This window comes from the organism of the source record quoted next, unplaced genomic scaffold (assembly GCF_019419815.1).
Source record: "Pyrus x bretschneideri cultivar Hongxiangsu unplaced genomic scaffold, Pyrus_bretschneideri_v1 Contig116, whole genome shotgun sequence".
NCBI classification, from domain to species: Eukaryota; Viridiplantae; Streptophyta; class Magnoliopsida; order Rosales; family Rosaceae; genus Pyrus; species Pyrus x bretschneideri.
Window position 1 is genome coordinate 511,973 of NW_025999409.1, and position 14,804 is coordinate 526,776.

The 14,804-nt window shown below is 37.4% G+C and overlaps 1 pseudogene; it reads right to left on the reverse strand.

The window, feature by feature from the left end:
* Window positions 1–1,415: 1,415 nt before the first annotated feature.
* LOC125474053 lies at window positions 1,416–4,356 on the reverse strand (annotated as a pseudogene).
* Window positions 4,357–14,804: the final 10,448 nt, after the last annotated feature.

The window sequence follows — 14,804 nt, forward strand, 5'->3', positions numbered from 1 at the left end:
ATATGAGTTTTAACTCAAAACTCATTTCCTTGATTTTACAATGTTTTATTTCTGAAAGAGTGAATTGAACAAAATGCCCAGAAAGGCAAGATTGTTGACTTTTGTTGACCGTCATTTCGTGACGCATATGAGCTACTATGCAGAATTGAAATCGAAGTTACGGTTAAAATTTTATGAAATTACGAGCATGAGGCTACTTTAGTATTTTTGCATTTTAGAGTTTTGGTCCTTGATTAATTTAATAATTTCTCGCAGGGTTTTTTGTGGATTTGGATCCTTGCCAGATCCCCTTCCTGGGGATTCTAGGGATCAACTAACACGGACCGTTGATAAAAAAAAACGTGCGGTCCCAATTAAATGATTTTTATATTTTTAAAAGTAAAGTATCATCATTTTGCGTAAAAAGTATAAAAAAGAAAAAAATTATGACCGCACGATTTTTTATCAACAGTCCATGTTTGTTGATCTCTAGGATTCCCAAGGAAGGGATCCGGCGAGGATCCATATCCATTTTTTGTGGCCCGTTGGACCCACACTCAAACTCCCATCTCCTCTTTCCCCGCGTCTCTTTACCCCCATCTCTCAGGACCCTCCTTTTCTCTCACTCTAACTCTCTCTCTAACTCTCTCTCGTCCTTCTACTCTACAACAACACCGACACCACCACCTTGCCTCACCAACTCTGGCAAGCTGCACTACCCCAACCAAGGCCAGCATCATCATCGTCATTTTCTTCCCCGTGTCGAACCAAGCCAATCCCAACAGTGGCAGAGGCCATTATTCACTTTTCTTCCGACGACTCACGGTGAATTCTCGACGACTTCGGCGAAGGTAAGCCACGAGACTTCCTTAGTTTTCCTTCCTTGTGGTCTAGAGTAGATTTCAAATGATAGATACTTGTTTTGGTGAAGGATTAGTATGAAAATAACTCTGGGAAACTATTTTCCCAGATTCTGGCAAGAGTCCGCAGGGTTGCAAGCCATTTTTCAGCAGTTTCCGGCCACAACTCGTCCCCATATTGGTATATTCCTAATTTACACTTCCATGGCTTCAAATCCATATATAGCATGTAGAAAATGGTTAAGATTTGAACCCAAATTGGAGCTCGGGAAATATCCCGGCCCAAATCCCCAGAAACCAACGATTGGAACCGCGACTGGGACCGGGTCAACCCGACCCGATAACCAAAATTTGGATCCAAACCTGGATGCGCAAACCGACCCGGACCAGATCCAACCCGAGTTTACCAAATCCGACCCGGGTTCATTTCAAAATTTCTAGGGAATATCGTACTTGATATCAAGAAAAGGAACACCATCTAAAAGAACCTACCGAACACATTGGTATAAATAAAACAAAACAAAACAAGGATAAGCTATCTAGGAGAGAGAAAGGAAAAAAAAACGAAACAAGGCCTAGAAGCAACAAGCAAATATAAGTTAACTCAGTTAACTCAACACAACATCAGAGTATTCTTCTGTACAAAGCATATGCATATATATGATAGCTACTTCTCAAACCAAGCTTATTGATGCCTAAACCCAAATTACTAGGGAAGGGCAGTTTACAAAGTACCAAATTACGACATATACTCTCTTGACGTCCATCTCTCCTCATACCTTCCAAATGAGTAGGCTGTTGATGGAGCCTCAAGCATGTGAAGAGGGTCCGGTTCGATGCCATAATCTGTTAGTGGTCTATGCTCAAGAACATCGTCATGATTTTTGACAAATTCAGGAATCTCGACCTCTCCTTTCTTTATATCATCCCATAGGTACTGCAGCCGGCTTACATACTTGATTTTCCAATATAGGCTGCACATAAATAATTTTTTAAGAAGAACAGTGTATCAAGTTCAGCATCATGCCTCTCAATTTCCAAAGATAAACTCACTTATTGACATAAATTCACTTGAGAAATTATATACTTAGGAAGTAAAACCTTTGAGGAATACTTGGGCTTAATCTACATGACTACAAACTAGACTGTTACTTCAAGCCTTAAGGTCTTGTGAACCAACACCAACAACAACAAAGCCTTTTCCCACTAAGAAAACCAAAATAACGACAGTCACTCAAAGAAGTTTAACATCAGACGCCAAAATGATTCTATCTTACTACATATCAAAGGCAGAAATGTCTAAATTTTCAGTTCACCGAACTAAATAGTCACCAGGTTTCAAAACAGTATTTACTAATTAGCAAAGTCAGGAGACCCGTCAATCTTAAGAAAATACTATCAGTCTAATCCACTAACTCTCCTTTTCATTCATTTAGTTAATCTATTCTTATATTAATATGACATTATTATTGTTAAATTATATCCAAAATATATGAAACACTCACCCTCCAGTTAAGAAAAATCGGCCAAGAGTGGCAAAGACAAGTCTTGATCGGAGCCCAGGGTGAACAAAGTACACAACTTGAAGCCTGTCCTTCAAGTATGATGGAAGGTCTTCATAAAGCCACCGCAAGATAGGTTATGCCAGGGGAGTTATCTTCCTTTTGCACAGTACTATGTATGTAAACAATGGAGTATGGCCCTTCTGGGACCTCACTGCATAATTTGTGGAATATATACCGCTTCAGCCGGTCTGCACTAACAACTGGAGCTGCAGAAAGATAATCGGATAATTAAACAATTGTCACGTGCGGTACCAAAAGTAGAATAAGGCAAATAAAACAAAAGATCGTGAATTAATTATTTTCCTGCCAATACAAAATTCAAAAGCAATTGATCCGAAAAAAGCCACGTTGGAAGAAAACACAAGGTGCTACAACGTCGTCAACAAAGGGATGCAATTGTGAATGTATGCAGGATGTAGGATAATTTAACTCAATTTGCTCCTCCCAGACCTGACCTTGAAATGCTCTCAGAATCTAAAGCTTGAGCTACTCAACTAACAACAGTGTATGTGTCCAATACCAGCCACTTAGCTTAGCCCCACACCTTGAATTAACTGTTTGCAAAAATCCCAAAAGTAAGCACTTATAGGTAGAGTACAAGATGGGAGACCTAGCCTTTAGAAATCGATCTAGTCATCTCTTTTCAATTTCCCACTAACGTAAAAACTCAAACCCACTTTGTTCTGCTTGAATTATGGGGAATGGTGGTTTATGCTATACAGGCTATTCAAAACATAAGAATTTCACCATTCGACACTGCACAATTTTAGTACGCTGAAGGGCCCATTTAATAACCATTTCGTGTTTAGATTTTACATATTTCAAGAACATACAGTCATTTTAAACCGCATTGTTCTTTACCCAAGCTTAATGTTCACAGTTACCTTCCTCTCGGCATACACAAAACAATTCAATACTAAACCATTTCTTACAGGATGCCCCTTACAAACAAACAGAAGAAATACAAAGAGAAAAAAAGTATAACAATGAAACTAAACTGGTAGACCGAACAAGATATATAAAAGTAAAGGTCTCATTTGGCCTCTAGGATTGGATTGGAATCGAAACCCACAATATTATGGTATATTGAAGGACGGAAGCGATGAATGACTTTTTATTTGGAGGGTGATTAGAAGGGGATTGCACATAAAGGGAGCTTATGCCTTCTAATCCCACCATTTTGGGTGGATTGGAAGGATAAGTTCCCTTAGAATTAATCCACCCCCAACCTCCAAGCTGGGCACTATTTTTCATTTATTCCTTCAACGTATCTTTAATACGGCCGTACCCAAACAAACCCAGAAAATTTTCGAAAACGAAACCCAGATGCCAAATAAACTAGGATATGCCAATTAGCAGTTTAATCAGATACGGAGAGCTAAAAGTTTGCATTTCAGCTAAGAAATCAGTTCTCATTTAATCAACTAATTTAACCAAACAATAACAATTCACATACTATTAATAGCAAATAAGGAGTGTAAGGATCTGTTTGTTTACCGGGAAAATACTTTCCGACGATGCGGAAAATACGATTTCCAGACTTGTCATGGCCCTGGACACGAAAGAACTGCAAAAGCTCGAGATCGGAAAAGTCCTCGTCGGAGATAAGGTTCTGAGGGCAGTCGTACCAATTCTCTTGCTCTTCAATCTCTCTGTCTTGGTTCGTCAAAAAGGGCCGCGCGTCTACGCCCAGATCGGACGCCAGAACCACCACTGAGAAATTCTCTCCGTCGGCTGAACTACCCATATCAGAAAAGATTCTTCACGGTTTTCTCTCTCTTTCTCGCACTCTCTCTTTCTCGCATTTTATTTCTCCTTCTGTTTGCGCTTCTGTGTGGAACCTCCTCGGTGAGATTGGACACGTGGCGTGATGTGATAAGGTGATTCAAGAAACCTTTTACAGCTTGATGGAAGATCGCGATGGCTGGCAGGAAGGAGAGGCATTCGGGGTTGAAGCTGTAACCGGGATCATGTGGATTTGGGCGCGCAGGATAACGACCAACCAACTTTATTTTCTTTATACGCGTCGAATTCAACGATTTGTCAATATTAGTTTTTTCGAAATTATTAGTTTATCATCTTAAGTTTTGATTTAAAATAAGTCTTGATTTATGCTCAAGATAAATATGCATTTCAACAACTTATTATTCCGTTAAGTTTATGATTAATTTGTCATATTCCCTAACGTCATTAAGTTCTCTTGGTAAATGGTAGAATTTGAAGGAAGTTAGTTAAAAATGTTTTGAATTAGAAACAATACTTTTCCTTACTTAGTGCCTTGATTTTGAACATGATTAGGCAATGAACTAATGTATTTTTTAGTAATTCATCATAAAATTTTCAAATGAACACATAAAGTTTTTTAACTAAAAAATATTTAAATGTTTGTACTAAACAGAAGTAAAGAACTTATAAAAATGAGGTCAAAAGTCCAACCTAATCTTGAACACAAATCATGTGCTAGGCACATCACTTATTTTAACTAGAAAACTTACTATTGTTACATGTTAGGGTGAGATGCCAAATTAATGATTTTGGAAAGTTGATATGACAAATCAGTTAAAATTTTAGTTTATATTACAAATGTTATAGATATTATATTAAAGTGTGATTGTATAAATCCAGGTTTGATTAGTTATTTTCTCCCTATTATGATTATATTTCCTTGGAGGACAATGATTCTTCTCCTCCTTATTACTATAAATAAAGGCACTGTGTAGGGGGAATAACACACCCTTAGAATATCACATATTTCTCCACTCTCTCTCTCATTTGCACCCTCGCTCTCTCCTTATCAGATAAATTGGTCACAACACGTTATCAGCACGCTCATCCGTTGCATTAAGGAATCTGATGTGGAAATTATTCGTCTTTAATAAGGGGAGTATTACGTTTCAATTATTATTTGATTAAATTTTCAATTTTTTTTCTTGTGCTCAACGTGATACAAGCCTTGGAGATGGAAAGCTGAAATTGAAGAAAGAATTTTCTGCACCAAACCAGTTCATCAATATCATCACGTAATCAAGTTCTTCCAAAACACCAGTTTTTATCTTGATATTTTTGTCACGGCTAAAGGCCTGAACCCATAACCCGATGCCTAGATGGCATCGTGATCATTGACTGTCGTGAAGCATGGCTTGCAGCCATGCCCAACCACCGAGGCTACAACCCCTGACAACCTGTTGTCGTTGCTGACATGTTCTTTAACAAGAATTCATCGGATTTCTTCAAAAATTCGATCAGAAATTTCTAGAGTTTTAACTTTGAGATCTTCCCATTCTTCGTTTATATTTATGAGTTGTCCTCGAACCCACAACTTTTCATCGTTATTTTTGTGCCAAGATTCGACCGCCTGAAGCTGTGGCGCTAATCTTCTTCTTTGGCGAGATCACCCAGCTTACGCTGAGGTGTCTAGACACCAAAACCCGAAGCCTTATTGGTGCGTCTGCACCGCAACGCACCAAATATGCGCCCTTGTGGCTGCGGCTCTCCATGCACTGCGTTGCACTGGATCCCAGCTATACGCTGGTGCATTCATGTCCGCGTAGCATCAGAGTGCACCTAGTTTGGGCCTCCGTATGCAGCCCATCTCTTGTGCAGTTGGGCTCGTGCCTATTGCAACCCTTTTTTTAGGCATGGGCCTTACGACATCTATTTGCTCAGCCCACATGTAGGCTTTGGTCCAATTTGTTAGCCCACTGACCTTTAAATCATCTATTTTTTAGGCCTTTTTGGCTTAATAATTTTTTGCTTGACCTTAATTTGGCCCGAAGTCCAATATTTAATTTTATTACAATCATAGGCCCTGAAGACCTACTTGCATATATTGCATATTTCTCTATATATTTGTGTTTGTTTGTAGGTACACATGAACTTGAAGTTCATATATCTTTCGAAAACCTAAAGTTTTCGAAAAATATGCCTTTGAAAACCCAAAGCTTTTCATGTAAATTTAACCGAATACATGTATATTAGAACCCAAATGTTCTACTCCTATGTGAATGGATTGATTTGTCTCCATTGCACTAACCATATTCTTGTCCATTATTTTGTGACAGGTACATGTTGAATTCGAACAAACTCAATTTTACCAGCTTTAGAAGTCTCCAAAAGAAACTATCTCAAGTGGGTTCAAGATGTGAAGCTTCACTTTACTGCAAAGAATTTGCGAGCATCCATTGAAGCTAAGACGGATAACCCAGTTTGTGAAGCTGAGAAAGCTACTACCATGATCTTCATCCGAAGACACCTTCATGATGCACTGCAAACTGAGTACATTGCTGAAGAAGATCCATGAGCTTTATAGATCATTTTGGCTGATCATTTCGATCACCAAAGGAACATCTTCTTGACTGAAGCAAGACTCGACTGACAACATTTACGCTTCCAAGACTTTAAGTCTGTGAATGAATATAATCATGAAGTTTTTCGAATCCGATCACTTCTCAAGTTATGTAACGAAGACTTGACCGAAGAGGATCTTCTGGAGAAGACATATTCAACCTTTTTTGCAACCAATATTGTTATGCAACAACAATATAGCCTTAGAATCTCACTAAGTTTTCAGATTTGATCTTTGTTTTACATCTTGCTTAAAAGAAAAATCAACTATTGCTGAAGAATCACCAAGCTCGACTTACTGGTGTGACTGTTGTGCTTGAAGCACTTCATAGTGAGAATCGGCTCCCGAACAACCGTCCTAGGCGTGATAGGGACAACCAGAAGCCACCAATCAAGGTCAATAGAGCCAAGGTTGATCTAAGGGAGGAAACCGAGCATATATGCATTCTAACCTCACTCTCAAGGCCTCAAACTTCAAGAATAAGGGCAAAGAACTTGACACCATAGATGTGGACATGTACTACCATTATGGTTCAAATGACAATTGATCCCATGTTTACTGCGCTCCCCCAAAGGTTTCTGATTTTCAAGAGGCCGTTACCTCTATGGAAGACTAGAATCCTAGATGTGAAACACTTTTTTAGTTGAATTTTGAACCCTTGGGGCCGAATTCCACTAAGTATTTGAACCCCTCCCTCCCCCTTCCACCTCCTTTTGATTTTTTATTTAAGTTTTGAACAATTTCCTTTATATTTGGATTATTTGTTGGTGTTTGTTTTAATTTTGGATATGTAAGCTTATGAATTGATTTTCTCAAATACTTAATTAATTCAATGGATTTATATTTTTAGAACTTTTATGCATGTGACCAATTCAATTAATTTATTTCTAAGTATGACTAGTGAGAAGTTAGTTGTCTCACAGATAGTGCAACTACGCAAACCGTGTTGCGTGGACACACTTGTTTCACTAACTTCATATCTAAGAATGCACCTCTGATAACCCTTTTCAGGTCCATCCAACCTGATTGAAGGAATATGGTAAGTCCCGTATAATGTTGTTTAATGACATTATATTGACCATTCAAGATGCATTTTATTCTTCACATTCTGGAAGAACTTTGTTGTGCTTTAAAGACATTTGAGACAATAACTATCATGTTGAAACCTATATAGAAAACACAGTTGAATTTATGTGCATCACTTCCTACAAATATGACCAGAAGCATATTCTAGAGAAGATGGAGCATATCTTGAGTGGTCTATATACTACAACCATATGCGTTATAGAAAGCCACTATGTGGCCGACCTTACCTCAGGGACTACGCATTAAATTACACTTTGGCATGATCGTTCGGGACACCCTGGACGAATCATGATGTGCCATATCCTCAACTCTTCTCACAAGCATCCTCTAACATGAAGTTTAGCATCGACTCAGGAAGATATCGCATGTCAAACCTGCTCCATGGGAAAGCTTATCATTAAGCCTTCTTATGATAAAATTCGTTCGAATCCTCCTATTTTTCTACAAAGGATTCAAGGGGATATTTGTGGACCGATTCAACCACTCTGGGACCATTTAGATACTTTATGGTATTGGTTGATGCTTCCAAACGTGTTTTTGTTGTCCAAAAGAAGTGTTGCCTTCTACAAACTATTGGCTTGGGTTATCAAGCTCAGAGCTCACCACTCAGCTTATCCGATCAAATATATTCGATTGGATAATGTTGGAGAATTCACATCGAAAACTTTCGATGACTATTGCGTGTGGGTTTAGATTGAAGCTGAACGTCCAGTACCCCTTGTTTATACTCAGAACGGCTATGTAGAGGCATTCATTAAGTGCCTTTAAATGATTGCTTGATCGTTGGTCATACATACCAAGCTCCCGATCGCTGCTTAGGGCCATGCAATATTACACGCACCTATGTTGGTCCACCTGAGAATCATACCTAACCATATAGTGCCCTTCAGTTGGTTACCGGATACTAACTCGACAAATCACATCTGTGCATTTTTAGTTGTGCGATCTATGTACCGATTGTGTCATCCTTACGTACTAAAATGGGTCATCAGAGAAGGATGTGGGCATATGTCAGTTATGATTCTCCTTCTATCATTCGTTACTTAGGTTCTTTGACAGGCAATTTCTTTACCACTCATTTCGCAGATTGTCACTTCTATAAGATAGTTTTCCTGTAGTTAGGGGGAGATAAAAACCTCACGATTCCTAAAGAACGACGTGAATTATCGTGGACGACTTCCACTTTGTCTCATCTAGATCTACGCACCGCCCAGTCTAAGACTGAAGTACGATGCATTCTAGATCTTCAAAGCGTAGCTCAGAGCATGCCAGATGTTTTCACTAATCTAGTATAAGTAAAGAGATCACATATACCAGCTGCCAATGTGCATGCAAAGATGGATGTACCAAATGTACAGACTTACCTCATAGAAGCCTCAGATGCCAATTTGATCGATCCATGTACATTGGCGGCTAGCCAATCCTTAGCTAGCATGGTAGACCCCTTGGTTTAAATGATTCACAACCCCAAAAAAGGAAACCCATGACACAGTTTGAGCCTGTCGTGAATTCAACCATTGCCTACTTATTATATCCAACGCATGAGGAAATTCTAGATTATGGAAGCATCCTAAAAGAGATGAATCTTCATCCCAAGAATCATGAGATTTCGGTCCATTATGCTAGCTTGGATGTTGTTTGTTGTAGAAAAGAGATGATATTCGACGATGCATTAGCATATGTAGTAGCTGCTGAGATCATGTTGAGTAATGACATTGAACATTCCTTTGATGAATGATGAGGTAGAATTGATTGGTCAAATTGGAAATAAGCAATCCAAGTCGAACTCAATTTGCTTACGAAACGTAAGGTGTTTGGGCATGTAGCTTCTACTCCTCCACATATAAAACTCATTGGCTACAAATGAGTTTTCGTAAAGAAGCATAATAAAAAGAATGAAATTGGGCGTTACAAAGCTCATCTTGTTGCATGAGGCTTCTCTCAACGCCATGAAATTGACTATGATGAAACTTATTCACCCATTATGGATGTGATCACTTTTTGCTACCTTATCCGTTTGGTAGTTTCCGAAAAAAATTGGATATGCAGCCTATGGACATGGTAACTACTTATCTTTATGAGGATCTTGATATAGAAATTTATATGAAAGTTCCCAAAGGACTTATATTGACTGGATCAAATAGTTCTAGACCATAAAACATGCTCTCATTTGAATTGAAGCATTCACTTTATGAATTGAAGCAATTCGGGCAGATGTGGTATAACCTTTTAGGTGAGTATTTGATAAGTCAAGGATATGTGAACAACAAACTATGTCTTTGCGTGTTCATTAAGAAGTCATATTTAGATTTTGCAATTGTTGTAGTTTATGTGGACGACATGAATCTCATTAGAACTCTTGAAGAGCTTGAGAAAATTGCCGTACACCTAAAGTCGGAATTTGAGATGAAAGTTCTTAGGAAAACTCGATAATGTCTAGGTCTTCAGATAGAGCATTGTTCAGATGGAATCTTAGTACCTTAGTCGAACTATATTGCATCGTTTTAATAAGGATAAAGCGAAGCTTTCGAGTACTCCTATAGTCATTTGAACACTAGATGTAAAACGAGATCCCTTCCGTTGAAAGGAGGATGAAGAAGAGATTTTGGAACCCGAAGTTCCTTATCTAAGTGCGATATATGCTTTATTGTACTTAGCTCAATGCACTAAACCTGACGTCTCATATGCTGTTGATCGTTTAACAAGATACAGTAATGCACCACATGCAGACAATAGATTAGTGTTAAAGACATCTTCCATTACCTTAAGGGTACAACAGATTTAGGTATATTCTATCCCTATAAATCTTCGAGAAAAGCCGCAACCCCCTCGAGGATTTTGGAACCCGAAGTTCCTTATCTAAGTGCGATATATGCTTTATTATACTTAGCTCAATGCACTAAACCTGACGTCTCATGCGCTATTGATCGTTTAACAAGATACAGTAATGCACCATATGCAGACAATGGATTGGTGTTAAAGACATCTTCCATTATTGGTTATGCAGACGTTGGGTACTTATTTGACTCACACAAGGTGCACTCTCAAACAGGTTACGTCTTTACCGCTGGAGGCACCACAATATCTTGGAGGTTAACCAAACAAACCTTAGTTGCCACTTTGAACCATGCTAAGATACTCACCTTGCATGAAGCTACTTGGGAATGTTCTTGCTGAGAACAGTTGTGGTCCATATTCGAATAACTTGCAATCTTTTTTCCGTCCTTGATGTCCTTACGAAGATTTATGAAGATAACACAACATATATCGAACAACTCAAGAATGGTTACATCGAATGAGACAACACCAAGCACATTACACTGAAGTTCTTCTTCTCACATCAACAATAAGAGCATTAGAAGATTGAAGTCACTTAAGTCCATTCCCAAGACAACCTGGCAAACCTCTTCACCAAATCATCGCCAATGACGACGTTTCAGAAGCTTGTTCAAGGATTAGGTATGCATAGACTTTCTGAGTTGGAAGATTGTTAGTTCTCTTGAAATTATATCAAACTCAGGGAGAGTATTTCGAAGTATACTTGCTTGATCTTAATGTACTTTTTCTCTATTATTAGGAGTATTTTTTCCTTTTGGTTTTTTCTATCTCATGAGGTTTTGATGAGGCACCTATCTTGGGTTGATTATATCCCTGATGTACATCTTATAGACGTTTCATTTGACTTGCACTTTCTCACGCATTTTCCTTATACTATAGGTTTTTGTCCCACCTCAGGTTTTACCATAGCCGTTGGGTTTTTGTGAGACTTAGTTCCATATACAAGTTCCTCTGTCTGAAATTGGCGTGTTCCCCAAATCAGTGCCCATAAGTCGACTTTCTCAACTCTACCTGATGATGAATCTACTTATGCTTACCTAGCCTCAGTGGTCTTTCAAAGCTTGAAAAAGTGGGGTTAAGTGGATGCATATATCTTTATATAATCCTTAATTTACCATCAAATTTGAAAGTTTTGTGTGCCATGATTACCGGGCATTGGAAACAATGCCCAATTTTTTAGAAATGTCAAACATGAGAGAACTCCATGTAAGTGATTCACCTAAACTCACTAAGTTCTAGGTTTGAGTAAGTCATTAAACTCCATGACATGGATTGATATGCGAAGGAACACCAATCTCACAATTGATTTTAGAAAGAACATCCTACATATATCTATGTCTCTCTTTTTCTCTCATTGCCTTCCTATCGTGCGCATGCACGCACAAATGCACATATACATGTGTGTGTGTGTGTGTGTGTGTGTGTGTGACACTTGCATTGTATATGTAGGGATGGACCCTCTTGCGGATTCAGTGGCATTACCCTCCATGAGAATTATGTTCCTGATTGGTTTGAGTTGTCAAAGGGGGTGCTAAAGTCAGTTTTGATATTCCCCCAACTGATGATCGTAATTTTGAAGGGCTAACTTTGTTCTGCTTGTACCACTCATATAAAACAAAACATTTACCTCTTCTTGAAATTACTGTTATAAATAATACCAAGTGTACTGAGTTGCGGACCTACATAAACAAAGAAAGTTTTATGGATAGTAGATATGAATATTATTATCATTGGCAGAGACAACTCTTAAACAATGAGCGCAATTTGCATGACGGGGATAAAGTTGATATACTTTTTGAAAACAACTTTCTAATTGCGGCTTGAGATTATTCTATTAAAGTGATGAGAACAAGGGTTAATCTAGCATGGGATGAACCTATGAAGGAAAATATGCATGGGTTGGACAAAGATAGATATGTTATTGGCTCACATCTAGGTCAATTATATGATGGGGGAGGACCAAGCCATGACGCATGTGCAGAGTAAAGGTGGTGAAAGCATCAAATCAGTTCGTCAAACGCCTCTTCATTTTTCGCTTTCCTAGTTTGATAATGGAGGCAAGTCCATATTTCATCCTAGTTCGATAATAAAAGCAAGTCCATATTTCATACTTCTTTCAGATTCCTATGATTTTTTCAATAATTTTGAAAACATATTGCATCAAGAAACATTTCAACATTACAACAATCAATATAAGACACTCACCCAAATATTTGACCAAATACTACTTGAATTCGCACAAATACTTGCCTTGCTTCCTCCACATATTCCAGGAATTTACTTTTAAGGTTAGTAAGAAAATCAATGGTAACCTTAAGATGCCAGTCAATGGTTTCTACTACATTTTAGTAGAAGATTTATTACCTTTTCTACTACCCTTGCAGAGATGAATTCATTTGTGCAATCAAAATATAGTCTTCTATTGGATTCTTCAAAATTGTAGAAGGAAGTTGTTTGTAAGATGTAGAGTTGTTCCTGTTATGATAGAAAATCTCATATGCAAGACTTAAAAACCTTGGATTGCTCAATAGAATATCTCGGAAATTTTCTCCACTTCCCTTCCACTCTGACTAATGTGTACATAAGCTGCTTCTACGATTTTAGTTTCTGCTAGCAATGTTGCCCATGGGATGCAGAGGATTTTAAAGCCATATAAAACATGTCAAAAGTTCTAAGTATATATACGATAGGGTGAAGTGATGATTTAGTCACTGAACTATCATCTCAGTGAAAATTAGGTTCCTGAATTATTTTTTTGGGTAAAATAAGTCCCTAAATTCATTCAAAATTGCTAATTTCATCCCTACTATTATATTCAAAGCTATTTTATCCAATTTTTTGTCAACTTAAGTCACTTGACACACTATAGAAGGTAATACCGTCATTTTCTCGCCTATAAGCCCTTAACACTTCATATATGTTGTGAATCTAACATCTAATTTACCCTCTAAAGTTTACTCCAAACACTATTTCTTTATGGAAAGTTACCAATATACCCTTCAATATGTATCACATACAAGTAATGTGACTTAAATTGAATATAGTAGCTTTGAATATAATATTAAGGATGTAGTTGGCAGTTCACCCTATGCAATATGCAATATTTACATACTTGTGATTCATTTCTTCTTAACCATTAACAAAATAAATTGAAAAAATAAAAAGCAAAAATATGAATTGCACATGAAATTATGTTCGATCTAAAAACTTCACTTTTTTTTTTGGAAACACAAAAAAAAAAAAAAAAAGGGTCAACCTCCATTATTCCCACTTTGAGAAAGTTTATTACATTTCTTACCCGAAAACCAATTGCAAACCCCAACCCATATTCAGTTTCTTGGGCCCTTACAAAACACATTTGCTACATTACATGTTGTGTCCTTCTGTAAACACTATCAAATTAAGATGTCATACAATTACAAAAAGCATGAAATCATTAAATATAGCTTTAGATATCTTTGTAAGATTTCAATTAATAAAAAAAAAAAAAAGAAAAAAAGAAAAATCAATACAATTAGCACAATGTGAAGAATTATCTCACATTTATTAGAGAAGCCTAAACCAAAAAGTGAAAAAAAAAAAAAAACTTTTGATAAAAAAATTTATACAATAGTAATTGACAATTTCATTAACATATGAACCTCACATTGCAGATTCTTAAGGACACGTCCACTCTCAAATCCCGTAGGGGATAATGGATTAAATCATCTTTCTCCCCCAAAACTCCTCCACCCCATTCCAATCCACTGGGCTCTTGGGGGAGCCTAGTTGCTCACCTAGGCTAAAATCGACTAACCTAACCCTTCGGTCATATGACGTAAGACTGACGTCAGCTACAATTAAAAAATTAATTAAAAATACCAAAAAATTAATTAAAAATACAAAAAAATATAAAAAGATAATAATTTTTTTTTTCTATAAATACCTCACTGTTGTAGGCATAATTTACTAAACAATTATAGAGGAAAAAGAGAGAGGGGGTGCGACACATAGAGGGAGAAGAGAGAGATGTGTAATTGTGAGGTGTGTGTTATTCCACCCCATTGTGCCTTTATTTATAGTAGAAGGGAAGGAAAATTCCTTACCCCAATAGGATTACAACTCTAATAGGATAATATATAGTCTAAAAGA